The sequence below is a fragment of the Triticum urartu genome, chromosome 2A, assembly GCF_056163025.1.
Source record: "Triticum urartu cultivar PI428250 chromosome 2A, HENAU_Tu73, whole genome shotgun sequence".
Taxonomy (NCBI): Eukaryota; Viridiplantae; Streptophyta; class Magnoliopsida; order Poales; family Poaceae; genus Triticum; species Triticum urartu.
In genome coordinates this window covers 656,980,142-656,999,304 of record NC_141874.1, presented here as the reverse complement: position 1 = coordinate 656,999,304, position 19,163 = coordinate 656,980,142, and the positions used below count along the sequence as shown (strand labels likewise).

The 19,163-nt window shown below is 44.8% G+C and overlaps 1 pseudogene across 1 annotated transcript; it reads left to right on the top strand.

The window, feature by feature from the left end:
* The first annotated feature begins 261 nt into the window (after positions 1 to 261).
* On the top strand, positions 262 to 11,805 carry LOC125533909 (ent-kaur-16-ene synthase, chloroplastic-like; annotated as a pseudogene). The gene is made up of 14 exons (XR_015617291.1): positions 262 to 580; positions 6,899 to 6,948; positions 7,051 to 7,327; positions 7,399 to 7,579; positions 7,900 to 8,117; positions 8,199 to 8,319; positions 8,383 to 8,480; positions 8,928 to 9,142; positions 9,238 to 9,350; positions 9,452 to 9,547; positions 9,622 to 9,837; positions 10,131 to 10,272; positions 10,346 to 10,591; positions 11,207 to 11,805. The product of XR_015617291.1 is annotated as an ent-kaur-16-ene synthase, chloroplastic-like (transcript).
* The last annotated feature ends 7,358 nt before the right edge of the window (positions 11,806 to 19,163 follow it).

The following is a 19,163-nucleotide window of genomic DNA, read 5'->3' as shown; positions in this document are numbered from 1 at the left end:
ATATAACATGTATATCACCGGAGGAAAGAAAACTCAAAGATGCTTTGCAAGTTTGCATTGATTTTTTGCATGTCCCACTCTAACAGTATAGTACAGTACAAGTGTGTGTATCATAACTATTTTGCCGTAGTTGAGAGGCGTCAAATACATTGTTCTTGTTCAGTGGCGCCCCTTAACCACCTGGATGAGTTGCTTCCCTTATTCCGATGGTGCTATATAAACCCTTCGGCAACGGCAGCCTGTACAGCATCACTTGATCGATCAGTCCGTGCATGCATCTTTTACCCCATGTCGGACAGTAAAGTAATCGGGAGCCGTTCCTTGCCGCCGGCAAATCGCCGGCAGGCGGGTGGTCGTCCTCGTCGAGCCTTCCTCCTCCCGGCTGCTCCCCGGTTGGTGGCAAAGCCTCGCTCGCACCGGCATAGAAGTAGCCCGCTTGACCTTCGATCCGGCTGCTTCCCCCTCCACGCATCATCCAGGCTTCCTTCCACTGAAGCACGCCGCCTCGAATTCCTCTCTCGTACTCGACCTCCACTTCACGGGATCGAGCGGACAGGCCCGACGATTCACTCTTGTTTTGGTAAGATTCCCTGCTCTGGTTTTTTTTAATTATTATTAGGGTTTTACCTGCACGATTGCACCGGCTCGTTGAGACACGACAGACTGCTTGACACATTTGTTGTCGTCTGGTCGCTTTGGACGCTTGTACTTCTCGTCTTTGTTTACTGTCTTTCATACTTTTTTAGCGACAAGTAATTTGGAACGTAGAGAGTATATTTCTTAGAATACTTCAATCGAATTCCTCACTTTCTCCTATGTTTGGATACTTTATTATTTGATTGAATTGTTCGACACCTTTTAAAATTTAAACCCAGCCCATATGAAGCCTGGGGGATTTAGCAGTAATGTTACATCTATAAAGGTTTACTTAAATTTTTTACATACAAACTGATGTGGAGAATTATAATTGGTAATAGAGGAACCAATAAGCGGGCCCATCCAGTTAAATTCGGGAGGAGAGAGAATTAATTTGAAAGGTTAAGTAAATCTATAGTAGATTTTTATTAAGGACTAGGCTCGGTGCATAACTGAGATTAAAAATCCTAATACTCATACTTAAAAGGCCGTATGCATCCCTAGTTGGTGCAGAAGTCGGGGAAGTGAAATTCTCCCTCAATTTTTAAGACACCCAAGGACACGTGGGTAGGGAATCCACCTTCCCTCGTACGCTCCAGCCCCCCGCGTCGCTCCCGCTCGGGCGACCTAGGCGGGTCTCCAGTCCTAGCCGTCCCCGCTCCCGAATCCACCTTCCCTCAGCCCGCCACCACCGGAGGACACCGCCGGGATGCGCCCGGGGGTCGACGGCCATGGCGGGGATCTTCCTCTCTCCCACGTCTTACGGGTGGTGTGGAGCCCTTGTGCGTGCGGAGGCGCGACAGATCTGGCGGCGACGGCGATGGCCGCGGTGGTGGTGGCGGTGGCTGGTCTTGTCGTGGGCAACGACGACTACGGCGTGTCGGGCAACAGCGACTTATGCCGTGGCGGCGCGTCATCCGGCTTCAGATCGACAGCGGCGTGAAGGGCCTGATGGGCGGTTTGGCAGCACCTTCGGTCAGATCTGACCTGGCCGGTGCAGCCAGCGGTGGTGGTCATCTCTTCCTTCAGAAGTGGTCGGCCTGAGGCTGGGTGTTTGGATCTCCAGATCCGTCATCTAGTACTGGCTGCGAGTCAGGGAGACATAGTTGCCTGTGAAAACCGAGCCGACGACGGGCGATGGCGGTGTTCTGCGTCATTACCTTGATGAAGGCATCATCGTGTGACTACTGGCGACCCACTCGTACTGCTCTGGGGGAAACCCTAGGATCTGGTCTTCCAGATCGGACGATGGCGGCACTGCGGTGTCATTTCTCTCTTAGGAGCATCGTTTGTGGAGCAGCGCTGGAAGTCCAAGGCAGGAGGTGGAGGGGCTTCGTCTTGCACAGACCTTTGGTGGAGATGTCAAGTCATGCCTGACCGAAAGGTGCTACGCTTTATCATGCCTGATCGGAAGGTGCTACGCACGACAGATCTTCCGGAGACTTCAAGCTGTGCCGGCTGGTGGTACTTGGCGGCATGGTGCTGAGGTGTACCGGTGGCGACGGCTCAGCAGTTCACGCGCAGGGAGGTGGTGCCGTTGGGCGCCGTGGTGGCATCGACGGCAGCTAGACCAAGTAAGGTTGATGCGCCAGTACAGCTTTGAAGATCGAGTGGTGGCAGTTGGCACGGTGTGTGCCCCATACCCGACAAGTGGCTCGGTTAGGGCCTCAGGTCTTAGATGTTAGGCTTGGCTGCGAGGTTTGTGGTATTAGGACCGGACTATCAGCATCCCTTCATCAACTGGATAAGAGTAGCGACAGATGTTGCCTGGACGGTGGTTTCAGACTTATTGTTGTATTTTTTTAAAGTCTTTTATGAATAATTAATTACCGGGGGTCTTCCTCCTTTTCTAAAAAAAATTCTTTCCATGTCTACCATTATTGCTTCGTGCCGCGAGGCTGCTCCGAGCACCGAGCTGGCCGGTGGCCGCCGCATCGCCTCGCCTCCTCGCTCCTTCCCTACCCCGCCACCACACTACTAATCCGCGACCTGCTCCTGCTCCTGCTCCGTGCCCGACGCGGCCCCCCTGTGGCCTCGTCCTCCTCCCAGATTGGTGCGCGATCACGAAACGAGCATGGAGAGCAGCCTCACTGGGCGTGGCGGCGGCGGCGCTGCTCAGCGTTGCGCTGGCTGTGTTTTTCGATGGTTGCGCACAGTGTGCAGTGCTGCGTGCGTGACGACCAGCAGCTTAGGCTCAAGCCGGCCAGCTTCATGCTCCTGTACGTTTTGTGCTTGCTCGTGCTCGTGTGCGTCCACGCGAGGTCGCCGCCAGACGGGCGTGATGTGTGTGTATTGCTGCCGGCATGAGCTCGCGCCAGCCTGGCTGCGGGCCGGGGCTGCTCCGACACCCGCGCCATCGGCTCTTGCCAAATAGCCAACTCCTCTTTCTTGTTGATACATCTTGTGCCCCCCGCGTCGCCCCCGCTTGGGCGACTCGGGCGGGGATGAAACCCTAGCCCCCGGAGGGGGAAAACCCTATATGACGCATTACGTTTCTTTTTCTATTTGACATAAATTCAAAATTTTGAGAATTTTCAAATTTTGTTCAGGATTTCAAAAAAATTCATATTTTCAGAAAAAATAATTGCTTTGAAAAATGTTCACATTTCAAAAAAAATATTCAGAATTTCAAATTTTGTATTTATTTGTTCATAAATATTCAGAATTTCAAGATATGTTCAGATTTTCAAAATTTTGTGCATGTTTCGGAACTTGGTTCCATTTTTCAAAAAAACACATGTATCAAAACATGTTTGCGTTTTTTTAAAAAAGTTTGCAATTTAAAAAAAGTTCATAAATTTGCTTTTTCAAAAAATGTTCCCTTTCTCCAGAATTGTTCATAGATCCAAAAAATATTATTATTTTCACATTTTATTCAGAGTTACAAAAACTTTCCATTTTACAAAAAATATTCACCTTTCCAAAATATGCTAATTTTCTTTAAACAAATTCCTGTGTTTCAAAAATTGTTCAAACTTGTCAAAAAAATCGTGTTTCCAAATTTTGTTCAAAATTACAAAAAAAATGAATAAAATTAACAAATTTTCTCACAACTTGAAAAATGTGTGAAATTTTCAAAAAATGTTTTGCGCTTTTTAAAAATTGTTCAGAATTTAACAAAATGTTCCTGTTACCAAATTTTGTTCTCAAAATTCAAAAAAAATTCGGGGTTTTTACCAAATTTAACTCAATGTTCATGTTTTTTTCAGAAAGTATTTTGGAGTTGTTCAAACAATTGTCAGATTTTTAAACATTACTCGCGTTCAAAAATTTCCAGGAAAAGATAAAAAACAAAAAAAAACTCCCTGATTCTGCGTTTTATTGTATTCTTAATGTTACGAACTCCAGTTTCGTCGTGAACGTGTGTCAGTTCGACTGGTTTGCATACTTTTATTGCGATCATAAGGTGTATATAGTTCGATTCCCAGCTGGGACGTGTTTTTTCTCTTTTTAGACATTCAAATTATTGTGGTACAGTACAAACGGGATCGCTACACCATGGGCCAGCCCAGTCGGGCGTCACTGCGTGCGTCGAGTCGCTATTTGAAGTCATTGCCGGTCTTGGCAACAAGCCGAGATGGTTTGGCATTTGCAGTTACCTTCTTGGCGTCACTGCGTGCGTTCTTTTGTGCAGTTACCTTCTTGAAGTCAAGTCGAGCGGTGTCGCGTATTCATGGAAATATCTGAAAAATGGGAAAGACTATTTGGAGGGCATGGTTGTTTACTCGGATAAATGTTGTTTGAAAGAGACTCTATCTTTTTTTAAGGGAATGCCGAATTTGAAGGGAATGCCATCATAGCTAGCTTTATTAAAATTGTGATTGGAGATACTCTATTTTTTTAAGTAAATGCCATCTTAGCTAGCTTTATTAAAATTGTGATTGGAGATACTCTATTTTTTAAGGGAATGCCATCATAGCTAGCTTTATTAAAATTAAAACACAGTTATATCGTCTACGAGCTTACTGACAACAATGTCAAGGGGGGTCGTTTAACCAATTAAAAGAAGACTTATTACAATAGCTATTATTTGCTAGCACATGAGCCACTTGATTAAAAGAGCGAAGACAATACTTGAAAGTGACCTTCCCGATCATAGTACCTATATCCACACACTCTGCAAATAAAGTTGTTGCTTCATCCCACCATCTTGTGTGACCAGTACAAAAGTTAATGACTTCGAGCGAATCTGATTCCACCATCTTGAAAGTTTTTTGGCTTTATTAATTTACCAAAAAATAATTGAAACAACTTTGATTTTCTTAGAATTGGTTTTGCCAGGCTCAAATTCGAAGGCCTTGCCTAAAAGCCTGATGACGGGCTAGGCTTGGGCCTCATTCCATGACCCGGCCCAAAAGCCTGGAAAAAGCATGTGAAACATGTGTTTTGTGGACATTATATGAAAAATAGGCATAATATTGCATCGTTTAATCCTGAAATAGGTAATGTATTAACTCCAAATGCAAAATTAGCCATTTTCCTGGCTTGAGCATGCATAGTGAGGTCGGTGTTCGTAATGCCCGACCTAAAACCCGCCCCGGTTGGGATAAAGCCCATGTCTTGGACTATAGCAGGTTGGTTATATTCCTTGGCAATTTTATACCATTCAGAGTTTTTTTAAGGGAATACCATTTGGCGGAGTTTATTCAAATCAATGGTTTCATTGTTTATTGTATATGGTAAAATAAAGATAGGGGGTCATCATCCCAGAACAAACTAGACTTTGAGTCATGAGTATGCATAGCTAGTTTTTATGCCAGTACGTTTGCATCCCGTAGACAATGTTTCAAAGTCGCCGAACCAATTCTATGTGCCTTATGGAAACAATCAACAAGGATCCCCATATAAGGACTTCAAATCTCATTTAACACCATTGCATGCATCAATAAGTTCTAGCGAACCCAATTCAACTATCACCGAAGAACATTCCAGGTTTTCAAGCATCTCAAAACCTCTCTATAACGCCATTTCCTTGACTATGGTGGCAAGTTTGTAGCTGAGATTATATTTCACTTTAGAACTCTAAACTTCCCTTTGGCCTTGAGTTGGATTGTGATCATCCACCTTTCCAACACAAAGTTTTGTCTCCTCTTTTTGCCTAACTACATTTTCATCATTCTGGGGTTATATTACCAAAGCAGACTATAAAATAAAATCATCACAACAAAGTGTAGGAGCCGTGAACTCAGACTTAGCCCCCATGCAAAAACATTTGAAAAATGACACCCAAAACTAGTAATGCAAAATAATTTATCCCTCAAGGCCAAGTCATACACAACTTTGTGTGTCGCGGCCTGATTATGTCCTTATTGATATCAAGTGGCTGGTACTTACCACCACACCTCTACCGAATCACAAATTATATGTCTTCATGAATATATTCTGAAGACTATTGTTAGAAGTTCCTCTTAGTACATTGCACATTCAAGTTGACCCTTTGACTCCCGCCAAGTCTGTGATGGCGATGTTAACCTGACCATCGCCCTATGCTAGAAAGTCGGTGGTGGCATGGTCGAAGTAAAAGGTTGGAGACCACTCTTTCATTGGTCATTTCCTTAGCTAGATAGTAGAAAATTTGAAGCTCAATTTGGAGTTGAAGTTACCAAAATGTCAAGAGAGTGCAACAAAGCCAACAAGGTAGTTTGGTGGTTAGACACCCTCTCATGCATTTGGAGTTCTTTACAAATTATTGGACGATCAATTGATAAACAAATCTCGCTCATCCTTGCCAAAAATGTGCCATGGGATGATGCATGAGGAGAGTGATAAGATGAACAAGATTGTATAAAGTAAGTGAAGGAGTTGCGAAGAAACAATCTGGGGCGGTGGGCACTCATTGATCTTTTTTTGCGAAAAGATCAGATCCATTATAAAGATTCACTGGAAGTACAAAACACCTCAAATATTCACCAACTAGTGCTAGATACATCTATTTGAGGGACAAGCTGTTTCGAACGGAGGGAGTACTAAATTTTCCACCACTTGCCATGCACCTAAATGGGCCTTAGAGATTAACCATGGATTATTGTCTTATATGGGCCTAAGTCCATCTATAATCCAACACATTTCCCTCTCTATATCCATCTTTGTAATAGAGCCAGGTGTCTTAGTCATGTCATTTACCTACAATGTAGGAACTCTGGGTTTGGGGGGGGGGGGGGGGGTGGGAGGGCAGCAATGGTGGCATCATATGTGATGTAAATGTATATACATGACTGATGCACAAGTTGATTCATGACACACATGTGTTTTCTTCAAACAGCTACTACAGAGACTATGTTTCTAGGGGAAAATACAAGCCTCCAAAATGCGGTATGGACATCATTGTTGATCCTTGTTTTAATTACATGTTTGAGCCATCTCTCAGTTCATTCTTATCTCCACTAAATATTATGTTGCTTATATATAAACTAGGAACGGTTAGCTAGAATAAGGAAGCAACTCCTAAGACCTGAATTGTACCCATCATCATACGACACCGCTTGGGTGGCTATGGTGCCCTTGTCATGTTCCCTGCATATTCCATGCTTCCCTCAGTGTGTTGAATGGATACTACAAAACCAGCAAAGAAATGGATCTTGGGGTCAGAGTCAAATAGACTCCTCAGTTGACAAGGACATCCTCTCATCAATATTGGCTTGTGTACTTGCACTTAAGAGATGGAATGTTGGTAGTAAGCATATCCAGAGAGGTATGAACAAAGACGATTTAGTTGTTGTCGTTTCAGGTTTTGAATTGATGTGATGAAAATGTTTCTAACAGGTTTGTGTTTTATTGGAAAGTATTTCTCCATTGTAATGGATGAGCATACTACTGCTCCTATAGGCTTCAATGTCATTTTTGCTGGTATGCTTAGCCTTGCCATTGGGATGGGTTTGGAATTTCCAGTTCCACAAACTCATGTTCATGGGATTCTTCACCTCCGGGAGAAGGAACTAAAAAGGTTTGGGATTGACAATTTTGGCATGAAAATTGTGTTATCTTTCACTTTTTTGGATGTGTTTGTACTTTAACAACACCTGGTTCTTGAATTTTGTTTCCATTGACTACTTATGTTAACGGAATTTTATTATCTAGTTTTTCTTACTTTCCCTTTTGAAAGATGAAACTCATTAAGAAGTTTATATTTTTTTTCAAAGTTTTGCTAAGAACCACTCTTTGAAAGGGATAACATCGTTAGATGTGATTCATATTCGTCTTGTCCATAGTGATGAATCATCAATCAGAATTTGAGTATGCCATGTATATATTGACATAATTCAGAGTTGCTGAGGATAAATCTTATGGAAAATAAGCGTATATGGCTTATATTTGTGAAGGGCTAGGAAACATGTTGGACTGGTATAAAGTTATGAAGTTCCAGAGGAAGAACGGGTCGTTGTTCAACTCTCCTTCAGCAACTGCTGCTGCTTTAATCCACAATTATGATGACAATGCCCTCAAGTACCTAAATTCTCTTGTGACTAAATTTGGTAGTTCAGGTGGGTCTTCCTACTGTTTCTTGCCAAGAATTTGCAAGGATGCACCATGTTCTCAAATCTAATGACATTAGACTCTTGCAGTACCAACTGTATATCCAATAAATATATATTGTCAGCTTTCAATGGTGGATTCTCTTGAAAAGGTCGGGATATCTCAGCATTTTCTTAATGAGATAAAGGGCATCCTTGATGTAACATACAGGTAATTGATGACAAAGGATATTTATACTTCATAGATTGTAAACTTAACATATCCCCTTTTCAGTTTGTGGTTACAGAGAGATGAGGAAATCATGTTGGATGTAGAAACATGCGCACTATCGTTTCGTCTTTTACGGATGAACGGATATGGTGTTTCCTCTGGTACTTCCTTGGACAGAAATTCCCTATCTTATTAGTATTATCTTGCTCTTTATATTTTTCTACCAATTACACGTGGGCAAGACACGTCTTGGGTAACATAAATTGAATAAGCAAATAAATATTTATTTAAAATTTCCCGTAGCATGCATATCTCCAAGAATGAAGACATGGCCCTATTTTGTTAAAAGTAGCTTTTAACAAAATTATTTGATCAAGAGAAGGTAATGTAGACAAAACGAAATTAGTATTGTTCTATTAGAGGCAAGAAGTACAATTATGAGGCTATTGACGGAACAAAAGAGGGATTACTATTTGTCCAAAGACATTGGATGCAGAATTCTGGATTAGATTAAATACCCGAACAGCATAGATCAAAAGTATCGCATCCAGCTCGTGCCTTTTCTATTATATTGTTATATTTGACCCAATAATTACTATTTGACGCAGATGAGTTGTCTCATGTTTATGAAGCGTCCACATTCCATAATTCACTTCAAGGATATTTAAGTGATACAAAATCTATAATGGAACTATACAAGGCCTCAAAAGTGACTGTATCAGAAAATGATTTGGCACTAGATAACACAAGCCACTGGTCAGGTAGCTTATTGACAGAAAAGATGCTCTCTGATGGGGTGCAAACAAGGCCAATCTATGGAGAGGTGCTTGCATGAAATTAAAAGTTCGGAAAATAAATTGATCCATTACTTTGTTGGGGGTACAACTTATGCCCATTAATGCCCTTTCATAATTTTAGGTGGGATATGCTCTCAAATTCCCCTTTTATGCCACAATGGAACGTTTAGACCACAAGAGGAACATTGAGCACTTTGATATTAGAGGTTCTCGGATGTTAAAGACAGAATACATGTAAGCATCTCATTTCTCAAAAATAATACTAGCATGTCTAGTGATATATCATAATAGGAGTTAAAACTTTTTTTGGGGGGGGGGGGGGGGGGTTGAATCAGGAAATGTCGGGTCAACCAAGATGTACTTTCTTTGGCGGTTGAAGATTTCACTCTGTCTCAATCTATTTACCAGGATGAACTCTGTCGTCTTAGAAGGTATTCGGAAAGTTATGCTTACTTTTCTTATTAACTTCCTTTGTTAAAAAAATTGCAAACTTTTGTTGCAACAGGTGGGCGAAGGAGAACAAGCTGGACAAGCTACAGTTTGTACGACAGAAACTGACGTATTGTTACCTCGCAGCAGCTGCTACCTTAGGCCTTCCTGAACTGTCTGATGCTCGCATTTCATGGGCCAAAAATTCCGTACTCGCAACTACTGCTGATGACTTCTTCGATGTTGTGGGGTCGAAGGAAGAGTTGGAAAATCTTGTAGGACTAGTTGAGAAGTATGATTCTTTTGACTTCACATCTTTGTCTCTGTTCTTTCTTTGTTGGCACCGCGGATTGTGGGTGTGTGTCTACATTCTCCATCTTATATAGGTCTAGCATGGAGGGAAGTCATTCCTCAAACCTTTCATAGAGAACTGAGAGATGCTGGAGTAGCTAGATCGCTGGGGGGGGGGGGGGGGGGGGGTGTGCGCGCATCTCCCCGGTTGGCCCTTCGTTTCTTAAGTAGTGCTAATGCATCATGCATATCTGACATGTCATGTTTTTTCTGATTTCCTAATTTTTGTCTTAGGTGGGATGAGCACGCCAAAGATGAGTTCTACTCTGAGCAAGTGAAAATATTATTTTGTGCTATCTATACTACAGTGAACCAACTTGGAGCATTGGCTTCTGCAGTCCAAAACCGTGACGTTAAAAAGCACATGATAGAATTGGTGAGTTTCATGCGCATCACCTGCTTTTGAAGTCCATTTGTGTTCGGCGTTGACATTTGGTTTTCATCTGCAGTGGGTACAACTACTAAGGTCTATGATGACCGAGGCAGAATGGCGGATGACACAATATGTGCCAACTATTGAAGAATATGTGGAAAATGCAGTTGTGTCATTCGCACTGGGGCCCATTGTGCTCATAACAATGTATTTCGTTGGGCAAAAACTCTTTGGGAGTGTTGTCAAAGATGAAGAGTACACCACATTATTCAGGCTAATGAGCAAATGTGGTCGTCTCCTCAACGACGTCCAAGGCTTTGAGGTATTCGGTCCCTTTTATGGCTAAAAGTGTGTGTCTAATAAGATTTAGTATAGCTGTGTAAGCATATTACTATTTGATTTTTCATTGATGTGGTACACATATCCCTACATGCAAATTCATCAATCTTAGCATATAAAAATATTTTTTTAGATTAGAGGCACCATAATACTCTTAGTATATACAAATCTTGACAAAAATTAAATGTTTAGTCATTCATAATACTATTATAAGGACAACTTTGATTAGTGTGATCGCAAAAACACATGAACAGAAAAAACGCTTGCAGTATAGGATTGAAAGGGTGTTTGATTTCCAAGAGGTTGGGGTGGATGAAAACATTTTTGACGAAATCTAATTCAAATAAATCATGAGGGAAAATTTGATACAGTTTGTAATCCTACGAATCGAACAACACACGTAGGAAAAAAAATCCTTAGAATCAGAATCCTCCAAAACTCCTTTAAGAATCTGGAATAAAAAAAGGGCTAATAGTTTAGAATAATGTAATCTCAAGTTCCCTCTGAGAATTTACAAGTTTACTCATCGTTTTTGCGTAGTTTATCCTTCTAAATTGTAATCGTGTTGTTCTGACAGATATTTGATATATTGTTGCAGAGGGAGAGCAGTGAGGGAAAACTAGATAGTGTTTCACTGCTTGTTCTATATGGTGATGGTTCTATATCCATAGAAGCGGCTAAAGAGTCGATAATAAGATCCATAGCCTCATGTAGAAAAGACTTGCTAAGGTTGGTCCTTAAGGAAGAGAGTGTTGTTCCCAGGCCATGCAGGGAGCTGTTCTGGAAGATGTGCAAGACATGCCACATGTTCTTCTCTCACACCGACGCATTTACCTCCCCAAGCGAGATGGTCGGCGCAGTGAATGCAGTAATCAGCGAGCCCCTCAATCTCCAGATTAGCAATACATCTTTGCCTGTGCATTCAGAAAGATAAAGATTGTGAGCATTTCACCATGTTCATATTGTTCAACTGGTAAGGTGCTCTCTTAAATAATAGAACTCGGATGCAGTAGCTGTTGCAGTAGAAACAATACCAGTTGGTGTTTAACAGCTTTGATGTGAAGCTTAATCTTGAAGGAAGATCGGTCTCTGGCACTACAGTTTTTTTTTTACTATTTCACGTGTAAAGTTGGTGTCTGTCTCGGCGTTGTACTTGTTGGTGGTGCATTTTCCCATCATGATGCAAATATATGCTGGTTCCATGGTCTAGAAAATAGTAGGATCCATCTGCATGGATCTTGCACGCTCCTTGATTCACTAATACTTTTTTTTCAGTAAGGACGTCCGATCCGATCCGGTCCATATCTAGCAAAGGCAGGACCGCAGGAGCAGCACATTGTTCATCTTTCTATAATGTGAACTGTGTAGCGTTGATGCAAATTACGACATAAGGTATCTGAACTTGAAACTTCTCGATCCCAGGCATCAAACAAATTCATGATGCTACTCTTCCTATCCTCTTAGGGAAATAAAATGCATAAAACCGTCATTTTCACGTCATAACTCTCAGAAAACCATCACTTTACAAAAGGTGACACTTTGCATCTAACTAAAAAAATTTGACAATGACAAAAAACACTGATGAAAAGTGCTAAGCATTTGGCTGACGTCACTAATCGGCTGGATCCACCGAAAAGGTTGAGTTGGAAAAAAACTGACATGTAGGCACGTTTGCCTTGTCTTCTTCCTCCCGAGCAGAGCCAGGGGCTAGATCCCCTGCTCGCACACGAGCCCCTCTACCGAGGCTGACTGCACCGCCGCCTTAGAGCATCTCCACTAACCTCTCCAGGACGTCTTTTTAGGCTCGGTTTTAGGCTCGGACGGCACTTTTCGCCCAAAAACGACCCAACCACGTCCCCAACGCCTCAGGATGTCAAAATAGCGTCGGCAAACTCAGGCGAAACCCGGCGCGCTGGGGTCTCTTGGGGGCGCCGGCGAAAGTTTCAGCGAATCGTGTCTCACCACATATCCTTTTTCTTGGCCCACTTAATCATTTTTCTCATAAATTTTTGCTTGGGATGGAGTGTGACTCGGAAGATATTCTCTTTATTTCACCAGATTTCGCCGGATGAACCCAAGACACCAACTTTTTTGGTTCGGTGATGTTCTTGGGGTGTCAACGGCTGGAGATGCTCTTACGACCTCCTCCTTCCTCTGGTCGTAGCTGAGCCCTGCCGGCAACCAGCAGCAGCTCCCTGCCGTCCATCTCCTTCCTCCTATCCGCCTCTCGCGCACCCAACTCCGCCGCCCACCGCTGCAGCCATGGGCCGAGCTCGAAGCTCCGTAGCTGCCATGGCCTATGTTCCGACAGGTTCTGGCAGGGGAGCACGGGATGCTCGAGACCGGGATGCACAGGTTCTCGCAGGGGAGCACGGGATGCTCGAGCCGAGCTCGAGCCCGTTGGCCATGGCAGCGCCAGCTTCAGGTGCTCGCAGGGAACGACAGATAGAGGACGGCGCAAACAGGGGGGCAGACAGGAAATGGAGCAGAGCTCACAGCGGTTCGCAAGAGGGGTTCAGCGAGCTCGGGGACGACTTGGACGGAGTGAATCGATGCCTACGAGCTTCGGGCAGAGGCGACAGGGATGAGCTCGATGGCGACGGCTCAGGGCGCCCGCTGTCGCGTGCTTCAGCGAAGAGGTTGAGGGAGACGCGGGGAACCTCCTGGACATGGCCTCTCAATGTTTAGACGACGGTCACGCGGACAATCGATGATGACCGGCGGGGGTTCTCGGTGGCCATGGAGTCGAAGGCCAGAGGAGGGACGAACTCGCCATCAACACTCGCTCCGTCGCGCGCCATAGGTGATTGTGTTCCTTCCCGGGGAAGCGGCGGCGGCTCGCCGGCCTGTCGCCGGCGGCGGCACGAGGGGTGAGTTGCATCTCCTGTGGCTTTCCCTATGCACATATGTATACATGACGTATTCGATAAAATGCCTTAGCGAGAGGGGAGGAGGAAGAAGATGGTGTCGCAGCCTACGTGGCACCTTTTTTTTCAACTCAGCCTGACATATGGCCTCAGCCGATTAGTGACGTTGGTGAAGCGCTTAGCATTTTCATCAGTGTTTTTTGTCACTGTCAATTCTTCGATTCGGTGCAAAATATCATGTTTTGCAAAGTGATGATTTCTGAAAGCTATGAAGCGAAAATGATGATTTTATGGATTTTATTCCTCTTAGAGCAACTCTAATCGATCCCCTAAAAATAAAAAGGATCCGATGAAGTAAACCCTTAGTGAAGTATTATTACTTCACTAAGTTTTGGCCGGACCTAGCCAATCCTCTAAATATAATGGAGTAAAACTTACTTTGGTTCATATATTTTGTCGAACACCTGCTATGCGCCCCGTGACGATGCTGACCAAGCCGGCACGGCTAGTGAGCACGCCGGACACGTCGTACGTTGCCTGTTTTCTCATCGCTGTTGTCCTGTGGGTCGGGGTGTTTGATGGGAGGGCACCAACAGCGTCAAGGACCTCGTCACGCCACGGCCCAATGCCTGGCAGCGTCAAGGATTGTCGGCCTTGCTCGAAACGAGTTGTAGCTAGTCCGAGAGCGCGGCTTGGCGGTCCCACTCAAGGACGCTGCCATAGATGGAGCCTTCGCGCTCGTCGACGAGCGCCTGGACTAGCTTGTACTTGAACGGGTGTCACCACTACAGCGCGAGGCTCTATTACGCTAGTCCTGCACGAGCGTTGCAGAGGCAGGGCGACTTGGAGACGAGGGCGGACAGGCGCTGAAATTCGTCCTCCGGACTGTTTCGTTCGAGTATATTTGCTCCTTCGGTGCGGGCCGGAGGATAAATTTTCCTCCTCTATACGTTTGTTTTAGGGATCGGTTAGGTGCAGCATAAAAGGAATCGGTTAAAGTGCAACATTCCCGACGTTTCAGGGGGGCGTATGGACGCACGCCATGGATCCTTCCACTGTTATTAAGACTTAAGAGTAGAGACGCCGTGGTCAGTAGGTGCACGTGCGAGCGGCAACCTCACTGTTACATCTGTCCAAACCAGCTTGCACGTCTTTGTATACTCCCGCTAAGTCTCGTACGTAGACGTAGGGTAAATGGAGTACCAGAAAATTAGACTTGCACACAAATGGACAATCTACGGTTCATGCCGGCCACACGGGAGTCGGGACAAATTTCAGTTTTAAGGATCTCCTCCGTAGGACATCGAATATACTACTACGTACGTTCCACCCCAAACTTCTTCTCTGTGTCATGGTCGCGGACTGGTTCAGCTGGCTGTAAGTATAAAAAGAAAAAAAAGAAAAACGGCTGCAAAGTGCAACAGAAGATGGAAGCACGGGTGTCATATATGGAAAGAGAAATACGGACGCAATCCTGTCTGTCACGATATTATCAGGCCGATATGCATGGCACAATCGATGATTTTGCTCTATTTGAGAACACTAACCTGGCCACCTACTCGCACGGCGACATGCACTTCAAAACACAACACAAAAGGCTTTACTGCTTGTCTGCTGCATTACCTATAGCACGAATGCGAATAAATAGAAGCATCAGCCGCTCCTTCGTCCACTGGCCACCACTCCCTCCCTCTCGTTCTATCGAACAATCACGCCGATGATACACAAACATCTACACTACTTGTTCGGGTGATCGATCGGCACATCCCGACCGGGCGTTTTCATGTCGACCACCAAAGTAGGCAGGGCCTCTCCCGTGCTCCCGGCACATGGCGGGCTCAGGCCGGCTTCTGCGTTGGGGGCAAGGTCACCTTGCTCGCACCACCATGGCCATCGACGTAACCCTCTTCGCCGCCTCAGCCTCGCCCGCGCCACCGACCACGTCTCCAGGCTCCTCGACGATTCCAGCTCTAGTAAAGCGCGCTGCCTCCGGACTCGGACAGTTTCTTCCTGTTTCGGTAAGGAGCCCTAGCTTGCTTGCCCACTTGTGTTTTCAGAGCAGATTTGTGATTTTACCTTTTTTCAATAATAAAGGGTGCTTTTATTTACTCATAATGAAGCATCACCGAAATACACAACAAAATAAGTCTAGGGCCGTCTTCATGAGTTTGGGGCCCCGGAACGAAATTAAAAATACAGCCCCAAATTCTGAAAAAATCATATAGCTAAACCGTACTCTTGTACTATAACTATATAACTTCAAATATTTTTATTTGGTATCATATTTATAAATAAATTAAATATGGTGTTAACCGAGTAAATTGATATCAAAGGTAAAAATGGCCCATGTTCTACCAAAAAGCATAACTTGTCTTCTAACAATACATGAGCTCTAAGCTTAGCGAGATAGGAAAAAGAAAAAAAGAAAAAACTAACCTTGAAATTTGAATATCAGCAACTATCTTAAAATGTTTTGATGTCTAAGCAACCATCTCTAGAAAATTGTTCTATCAATCTATCCGAACTCTAAACCTCCATCCACCAAGCATAAAGCAATTTATTAATTTTATGAATCTATATGAAATACAATGGCTAATGCTGCAATTTACTAACTACCAACTATGTGACTGTTGTACTACTCAACACATATTGAAATGTTCGATATAACTTAAAAGCATAGTTTTAAATAGCCGGCTATAGCTCCGCTATAGCCTGCTATAGCCTTTTTAGCAGGGTGCCGCTAAATGGTCGCCTTCACAAATAGACCGCTATAGCCCGCTTTAGCCTGCTATAGCTTCGCTATAGCTGATTTGGAGGCTCGCCGCTATTTTCCATAGCCCGCTATTTAGAACATTGCTTAAAAGCCTAAGTTTAGAAAATATTATACACCGGGGAGTACAGAAATTTAATGAAGAACAGAGGAATAGGAGATTAGACAAATCCGACTTTAACAAATCTTCTTGCCGGTAGCCGGTAGACAATACGTTCTTGCCGTTGTTCGGCAGGGTCGCTGGTCCGTCCTCGTATGAAGGCGACCGTGGATCTCGTGCGTGCTTGCGTCTGGGACTATGCTCTATTGGCAGCTAGGGCCTAGGGCAACGCAAATAGGAAGCAACAATTGGGATTCATAGAAGGAAAAAGAGGTAAGCTAGCGCCTAGAGATCCGACGTAGATATAGCTATTTTGTTGGGCATCTCGGTCAATTTCCCTAGTACTGATTTGGGCCTCCCAAAACTATGCGGTAGCCAACGAGCATGAATAGGTCCACATTCCACATTGTATAATTAGAATGCATACAATCAATTCCAACTTCCAAGGCACACACAAAAAGTAAAGTAAGCAAATAGTAAAGTCGTAAAAGATTGAAATTATGCCTAGCCAAAGCCAGAAAAGAAGCGAAGCAATTAAAATCATGACCGAAGATATACATCAACGACCATCAACACCAACTATCTCCTGGCAACACAAGAACTACGAGAAAACGGTTCTCCAAAAGCAACACCTCCAGAAAAGGAATGATATGCACATAGACATCACTAAATCCGACCATTGACAACCAGATAATGGGTTCTCAGCATGTAGATCGTGTCCGAGCACTGCCTTCAATAAGGTAACGACACAAAATGTCGCATTTGTCAAGTATAACCAACTAGAGCTATACTAAGATTTTCACCCTAAAGCTCAAGATCAGATACCACGGTGGTGCCAGCGATGAGATCGGCGCGGGCGATCGATGGCGGTGAGGACGGGGACGGGGACGGCACCCTACACATGTGCAAACTCTAAGAAGTTAATTTAAGCTCACATTGTGCATCTAAATCAAATGAACTTCCACATACACTCCTTCACTAAAACCCACAAACCACTCTACTTCTAGAGCATTTGAAATGAGCTAAACTAGCAGTGAGTGATGAAATGATGAAGTTGCTAACCTTTTACAACACTTGTGTAGTTGGTGCACCGCCAAATCTTGGAGAAAATGTAGTTTGGAGGTTGAGCTTGGAGAGGAGAAAGCTTAAGTGTGGCTCGGGCATTTCATCGAACATCTTATGTGCATAGTAGATGAGAATAGAGCAGCACACACTTCCCACACGCCGGCCTGCCAAAACACAGAGGAGTGAGAGGGTAGGGGCGAACATATATATAGGCATTTTTTAGTCCCGGTTGGTGTCTGGAAGCGGGACTAAAGACTGACCTTTAGTCCCGGTTTCAGACACCAACCGAAACTTAAGGGGTTGCATCAGGAGTGAGGCCCTTTAGTCCCGGTTGATGGTTGAAACTGAGACTAAAGGTCCCAGCCGAACCGGGACTGGTGCTTGCCGAGGCCCGACCGGCGTCCTGACCACTCGAACCGGAACTGATGCTCCCATTAATCCTGATTCGTAACACGACCAGGACTGTTGCTATGATCTGGAAAAAACAAAACCATGTTTTCTACTAGTGTTTAGAAGCAAAACCCGTGGCATTGGGGTTCTTTGTGGAGTGCAATCCACTAGAAAGTGACTGCCTGAAAGCTTTAGTAGTATGTTATCATTTGACCCAGAAAGCAAACAATTTCAGCCTATGAAAACATCAATCCATGGTAAAATTTATTATTTTTATTTCATCAACCAATTACCGTGCCACTATACTGACTAAGCTGAAGATCGCCTTCTTTTTTCGAGCAAACGACAGGAGCTCTGCCTTTCCATTAAACCTATCAGTGACATGTCCTGCAATTCCAACCCAATCCTATAAGTAAAACAAACATCAACCTTCACAAAGCCAACTCAAGAACAAAGTTATGGACTGGGACAGGAGGCTACTCGCATGGAGCGACTCCGACATGAAGAACGACGGTGGCTACGGCGGACGTTGTCACCGAGGACCCACAGCACGAGTACGACGACCGGTGCGGCGGCCTTGTGGACGTCGTCACCGAGGACCCACATCACGAGTTCGACGACCAATCCCGCCACAGCGGAGTCCATGCAAGGCCAACGTCCGGTCACGCATAAATTTGTAGGTCTTCGGCCGTGACAGCTCGTTGGCGCCTGCATCGCCCAGAGCTCCTCCACCTCCGGCAAGTGCGTTTGCGTCATCCACCGGGAGCGCAGCATGGCGCGGGGCGGTGCTCAACGTTGGCGCATGGCAACTGTTTGACGAAATGCCTGCCTAGATAAAGGTGAAGACGAGGAGAAAGAAGAAGGTGGGGTGTCACAGGCCCACAGCTTCCTTCGTCATCATCGTCCCTTTCTGTCTCTTGTGGAAGTAGGGCACAGTTGCCACGCCTTCGGACGCCAGGGTCGACGCATCCACGGCGCCCACATCCCGAAGGGTGGCGTCGCACATGCCACCTCGGGCTCCAGCGTGCGCAACAGCATCAGGCTGAGCACGACTGCATGGCTAGCCGAACCGTCTACCGTCTACCGCCGTCGCCGTACCGACAACCAAAGCTCTAGACTAGCCTTTGGCAATCATAGTCAGCCTTCGTGTGCGTCTTGTGTTTCCAGCCGGTTAGCTGCTATGCACGTGCGTGAGAGTTGTGCGTTTCTGGCCGGTGGTAAATCAATTAGCTTGGCTAGCTTCCCATAGGAGGGTCGATCAAGTTGCTTGCTTCTCTGAACGTGCGTGCCTCGCTGTATCAATCGGCTCTAGCTACCTTCGTGGAAGGTTGTCATGAGCGAAGGAAGAGGAGGAGCATGGAGG